The sequence below is a fragment of the Adiantum capillus-veneris genome, chromosome 25 (genome assembly GCF_014529385.1).
Source record: "Adiantum capillus-veneris isolate H3 chromosome 25, ASM1452938v2, whole genome shotgun sequence".
Classification (NCBI taxonomy): Eukaryota; Viridiplantae; Streptophyta; class Polypodiopsida; order Polypodiales; family Pteridaceae; genus Adiantum; species Adiantum capillus-veneris.
In genome coordinates, this window is record NC_140955.1 from 57,359,698 (window position 1) to 57,367,220 (window position 7,523).

Below are 7,523 nucleotides of genomic sequence, written 5' to 3' on the forward strand. Positions count from 1 at the left end.
AACCAATCCCAAAAATCATTCTAGTCAACATGTTGTAGATTAAAGCCCTCCATTTCAATCAAGCTTTGGAAAACATTGATATGGAAAGAGATCATGAATGGGAGCTATAGTGACCCTAAATGATAAGGTTAAAGTCAAGGCTTGAGTGGAAACTTGTGCCGAATTCAATGCAATTAGTTATTCTACTTACAAGAAGGCCACTACACAACCCTTGGAGTATTGTAGAGATAAAGTAAAGGTGTGTCACAATGAATTTACTGAAACTTTATGACTGATTAATCTTAGTATTTTTGTGCATGGAAATCCCTACCTGCACACATTTAGACAAGCACATGAACACAAACATGGTACTAGGAGTTCCATTGAAGAGAACCTATAAATCCATTCAAAACTTGGATGCCAAGGTCTTAGACAACACTTAAAGGTGGACAGCTAAAAATACTACTCAAAGAAGAATGGAAGGTTGAACCTATAACCTTCAAAGTTGGCAAAACCATGTCCCATCACAACATCTATGTCAAATGCTTGACATAAGATCTGTCCTCTTCAATTAGGCATGCAAAAACCATGCAATATTGGGTACAAAAGGCTCAACTTCATTCAAATCCTAAGCAAATTTGAAGATGATTCTTGAGCTTAATAAAATCTATCAAACGTGTTAGGGGGAGGGTTTTTTCCTGCTTCATAGGTTATTTGTTGCTTCGTTCAATGGTGGGGGTCCTCCCTCGCCCCCATATACATCTTAATTATAATAGAAGCATCAAAGGCAAATGTGTTGAGTAAAATCCAAGTGAGTTGCACAACTAAGAAAAAGGGGCACTGAGTAGCTATTTTGAAAAATAAGTCTTACTTAGTTAGATTCTCTAGGTCAAGCTATAGCTTGCAATCAAAACTATTAACATTTTTTCTTATAATACTATTATTAGATCTGGTAGTTGTTGATTCAAACAAGCCTTAAGACCCTCTAAGGACCCACTATTAAAGGTGTCTTTAGCTCCTCTATAGGATCTATTGTTGAAGTTGCTATTAGACTCTGACCTTTAACAGGACCTATCATTTATCTTACCCTTATTTGTGACATAACATCAAAGTCATAACCAGACCATCCAAAGCCTTATAGTTAATACTTTGACCAGCTTTCAAGCTTACCCTCTAAACGACCATCTAGTTCACTGACTAATATCAATAAAATCATAACTTTTAGTTTAGAGAATACCTTAAAAAGATATTGATATTATTGATTAGCATATTCCCTATAAGAAGAATGTTGTGTATTATGCCATAAAATTCAAAAACGCAAAGCCCAAAACATAGCACTACAATAATTCATACTGGTTGGGGCTCATTTGTATAGATCTAGTGTTTATTGTCTCATCATTTCAACAAAACAGAACCAAAGAGTTATTTGGCTAGTACTCTATTTTATGGGTTTTTTTTCTAACTAGTTATAGCACATGATTTTGCGGGGGTTGGTCTAGCTTCATGGCACAGTATTAACAATACCATTTGATTAGAGAAGGTGGCTTCAAGATAAGATACGAGGCAAAGAAATCATAGCATACATTTTTGTGTATTGGCCAAAGCATTGCGCATGTCTAGTGGATAAAAACAATCTCTCAAAAGACTATCAACCAAATACAAAAATGCATTGTGCTTAAATATCTTCTATATAAGAGAAACAAAACGTAGGAAGCCTTGACATCAAAAACCCTTGAGAAATCCGCTCAATAGCCTCCTCTTGCATTGCATATTGTTTTGTAGTGCATTGACATCACAAGCGTGGTAGAGCCAATCAAGCCTATACATAGACACAACGTTTTAACCCATAAAAGTGCTACCCGGACTTCATAATATCGTCCTAGAGGACTCCAAATAGGAGGGAAGAAGTCATTTTGAATTCTGACCCAAATATAAAGCAATACCAACATATATGAAAATTGCTAGGAAAAGGGCAATGTTTGAAGTGTTTATATGTTAATATTTGTGATTTTTCTACAAAATCTCATGAAAATACACTTTTACATACAAGAAATGAAAAAATGCAATATGATAATGGCCATGTGGCGGATCGCCCATCACTATTTGCTACTAACCCTAAGTGTACAACTATACACTCGTGTGAGCCACTAACACTATGTACAATGTGTATTGTGCCTTAGTGCATAAGATAGAGAAGAATTTGGTGTTGATTTCTAGGAAATATTTTCTCCAGTGGGTCAAGATGACGACACTGAGAATGTTGCTTGCTTTGGTTGACACTAAAGATATGGAGCTTGATCAAATGGATGTCATTACAACTTTCTTACATGGGCAAGGTCATTTGGTCTATAAGATTCTAAAAAGTCTCTATGGCTTGAAGTAATCATCCTGAAAATGGTATCAAAATTTTGATGCATTTATGCATTCCCTAGGCTATCAACGTAGTAATGAAGATCGATGTATTTATGTGAAAAGACAACCCAATGGACAATTTATTATGATTATCCTTTATGTAGATGACATGCTTATTGCTGGTCATTCCAAGAAGGATAAGATTTGACATGAAAGATTTGGGTGAATCCAATCACATAAAGGATAAGCATAATAAATTGTACACTAAAGTTGACCAAACTTGAAGGGGGGCATATAATAGACCTATAGAACACTCATGCAAGCTTAGATGATGATTTGATTGGTCCAAGGGGGTCTATAGATAATAATCTTTTTTTTTACAAGTTTCAAAATCAAGTTCTAACTTCAGAAGAGGCTTCTATATAGAGTTTATAGACAATGTACCTCAATGGGATCAATGAAACACATTATTTGATGCATATGGAATTAGAAATTGACACAAAAGTGAGAGGTCCCCAACCCGTCAACTATAAAGCTAGGATGGGGTCCTTGACAGGTCTCTAGGCCTAATAAAACCAAATTACTTAAGTAAGAAAAATCCAAGGAATAGACCTTTTCCATTAGCAATGGTTAGGGACTATAGCCCTAGAAAAAGACCTAGTTCTATTTTGCAAGTGAAAACGGGACAAAAATCTAAAAGATCCAAAATGTTCTTGACCCTATAACCTCTGCAAATGGGCTGACATCCTTGTCCAATGCTTTTTTCTCTCTACATGAGTGAGGGCACAGCCATTGGTGGACTCCTCTTCCACTTAAGAGATTTTCTAAACATTAAAGCACGGGAATGGATAGTCACCTTACTAATCAAGTCCACCCGTCCATGATTGACAACCTTAGTCAATATCCACTTACCATCCCACATGCACACATGCTTCTTTATTTTATAATCACTATCACATTCTTTGAACACTTGAAATTAAGTTTCCTTTTAATTTTCAGTAACAGCAATTCCCTAAAACAAGAATTGAAACCAACATTAAAAATCATTCTTTATTAAACAAAAATCTTCAAACTTGAGACATGGTAGTGTCAACCAAACGATTGACCATCATAACCATGAACACTATTGTTCTTGTCTCAAAATCACCTAAGGGTGTAAAATGGCACCCATTTTCTTATTCATAGTTTGAGATGAACAAAATATCACCAAAAATTTTGAGGCACCCATACACCAAACCAACACTCCATACAGCTGAGGGTCTCCCCTATGATAATAAAATGGTATCCTAACTTATGTAGAAACATCAAGACATGAATGAAGTAGAGACTCATTGTTCACAGGGGTGGATGACTTAAAAGTGGGCTTATAGCCATCCTTACTCAGCAAAACATACCAAGGAGTCGAAGGTGTCTTGAGACAAGATCTCTTAAGGATGATCAATTTTATCTTTCCTAATTCAACCGGACCAACCAACACATTTCTCTCCTAGTTTATAAAAAAAACAATTGCACGATGTTTCTTGGAAGGTATCCTTCCATTCTCAGTCAATTTGATATTTGTTACACACTTCTTTATGGATGCAATGTCATAACTTAAAATGGAATTAAGCTACCTATAAGATTAATTTATAACCAAGACCCAGATGTGACAATCTAGAATCTATTGAGGCTCAGGGGCATGAACATTGTCACCCATCGGGTTTGCTACTCAAACTACCCTCATGGTCATGAGTAGCCTTGACCCTCTTTGAATTGACATCATCACATCGGGTTGTTGATTTTCATGGGTCCTTTTGTTATCCATAGTCTTTATCCTTATAAAAATATGCTTAACCATTAGGTAAGGTATCAAAACTCAAAACTTACCACATAATAATTTCCCTGACATATTTCTATTGATTACCTTAATTCCACTTTTCCCAAAGCCTAAGGCTATTTATTGGATTAAAGTATTATAAACATTTTCTTTTTGTGTGATAACTTATCATGGGTGCTCGATACCTTACTTTAACTATATGAATCCATGTCTAATCTCCAATATTTTATTTGTTAATTTCTCCCATTGATTTCTAGTAAAACTAGAAACTTTTTGACATAGTAGTCCCCTAACTACATATATCGGCAAGATATTTCTATCCTAGCTTCCTTGTGGTATTTTTAAGATCTAGTGCCTATCCTATAATTTTTGGAGTTAACTTCCTAATTTTCTCCTTTTAACATTAATCTTGTAAAAAAAAAGGCACTTTAGTGGATTTAATAGGCTTTTGGAAAAAAATAATTAAATAGCTATTTAGATGTTTAAACAAACACTATTTTGGGAAATTGGGATGTCCAAAACATAGCATGAGTTGATTAAAAATGCCAAGAAAATAAATCAAGGGTTGAAGTTTTCTTTGCATGGCCATCTCTAAGGACTAGTTTGGTAAAATGCGTATAAGTTTACTAAATTGACCCAATGGTAGACCAATTTGTTTTTAAACATACTCAAAGTTCTTTTAAAAATCCCTTGTTAGGTATATAATAAGTCTACCACACTTCTATGTTGCTTACGTAAAGACTGGCAGCATTTACCACTCACCCTAGTTAAGTAGCGAGTTACAATTTTACTCAAAAAAGACTCTCTTTAAAAAAGTAAAACTTTTCTTTTTAGCATTTTGAACTCAAGTATGACTCTTAGAGCCTTAGAAACATCCTAACAAGATGCTCAATAAGTTTCATGAAGTTTTTATGTTATATGCAAAAGTTATGCTTAACATACTTGAATCTAGGCATGAGCCACTTTAGTGGCTCAAGCCACTTAAGTGGCCCATTACAAGACTAGTGAATTAACTATTAGTAGAAAAATAGATCATTTTCTAGTTAATATTTATTGAATTAAATACTTGATGAAGATATATATTTATCCTAGCTCTCTAACAATGTATTATAGCTCTAAAAATTATCTCAGAAATTTCTAAGTGTCTTGGATAATTATCCCCTTTAATGTTTTTGCTAAAATTAGAATATTTTAGACATGATCATTAGTAAAACTAACTAGCTAATTGTGAGATCCCTAGCCTACCGTTATCAAAATTGGGATGGGAGCCTTGACAGGTCTCTAGGCCTATTAAAAGTCACAGTCTCTAAGTAAAAAGCGTCCAGAGAATGGAACTTTACCATTGACAATGGCTTGGGTCTATAGCCCTAGAAGAAGACCTACTCCTGTCTCACAACAAAAACGGGACAAGATCTTAAAAACCCAAAAACTATTTTAGCCCTATAACTTCCACAATTTGGGCTAAGGTATTCTCAACCAATGCTTTCCCCCCCTATCAGATGTGAGGGCAGAGCCGCTGATGAACTCCTCTTCCAATTGGAGAAGTTCTATAAATGCTTTTAGTGCACGGGGATAGATAGTTACCTGACTAATCAGGTCCACCCATCCATGATTGACAACCTTAGTCAATCCACCACCCCACACTCACACATGATTATTTTGTTTTCTAATGACTATCACATTGTTTTAACACTTAAAATAATGGGCTCTTTTAACTTCCCATCATAGGGATTACTTTAATCAAGTATTAAAGACAAAATTAAAAAGCATTCTTTTAGCAAACATACATCTTTAAACTTAAGACAAGGTATTGTCAATCAGAAACATTGACCATAATAATCATGGCCAGTACTATTCTTGTCTCAAGACCACCTAAGGGTGAAAAAACGGCACCTCATTTCTTATTCATAATCTAAGGTGGAAACCCATCACACAAATTTCAGGGTGTCCATACACCAAACTAGTTGTCCATACAAATGGGCGGATCCCCTAGGATAACAACGGTGTCCTAACTTATGTAGAAACATCAAGGCATGACACAGAAGAGAAACTCGTCCTTCATGGGGGTAACCGACTTATCCGTGGCTTATTCATCAATTTATACCAAGGAGTCGGAGGTGCCTTGAGAGAAGATGTCTTGAGGATGATCAATCATATGTTTCCTAAATTAACGAGTCTTAATCCAAATCGTTGTTGATATCCTTGGTTGAAAGTTCCACTGGCTCTTTCCCTAAAGTCATTAATTCCATTATAGCTCCTTGTAGAGTTGGCTCCTTCAGCTGCAAGAGGCTTGGCCTTGAGAAAGGCATCTTGAATTGATGTAGGCCTCATGGCTTCAAGACTGTACTCAAGGGTTTGTTGAGGCCTTGATAGAATCGAGAAAATTGCTGCTCCATGGTCATCTGGGGAACATAGCGTTGTAAAGACACAAACTTGGTGTAGTACTCCTCTAGTGAAAGTCCTAACTGGCATAGACTAAAGAATTCTTCATATTGATAGAGTGATGTGCAGGAGGGAGATAGCATTCTTGATTGATTTTCTCCCAAGAAAGACTACTCGTGGGATTATCTCTGCTGAGACAGAACATACCCAAACTTGTTTGGTTTTCCTAAGAAGTTTTTGCATCTTTGAAATACTCTTCCATAGCATCTAACCATGCTTCAACGTCTCACTCTAAATTGGGTCCCTCTCCCTTGAAGGTAGGGAGTTGGACTTTCTTTAGTAGTAATTTTTTCTTTTGAGTAACAATGTAAAGGCTATTTACGCTTGTATGATCTTGGGATTGAATTAGTGGAAGTTTGTACTAAATGAGAATCTCTCTTACTTATGCTTTGAACTTATCTCATACTCAAGGAAAATTGCACACTAAATAAAGACAATTGCCAAACCATAAACAAAACTTCTTATAGCATACCCATGAGAACCATAGTATGTACAAGAGCTAATACAATCCAAGAAGATCCTCCTATGTACAAGGGTGATGACAATCCTATACTAGAATATTGTGGACTATGGGTGGATCCAGTGTAGGATCCAAATCTACACCATCTTTTGGTCCACTAAAATTAGGACCTACACTTATATCCTAATTCTACCTGGGTAGATTACTTTAGACACCTGACCAAACACCCACTGATTTTGTGATACTTGGACACCATCTACTACAAGGGTTTCCTCTGGATTCTCTATCACCATGAAAAAATATACTTCAATCACTTGAAGATCTTTAACCCATTTGAGTCTCTTCATATTTAGTGCTAAACCTTCTAACTCTCTCACATGAATAAAGAAAAATCCACAAGGTCCTGACCATCTGATCCTCCAAGTGGGAGGAGAAAATATGTTGTCAACCATTTCATCATGCTTTTTTGCATTG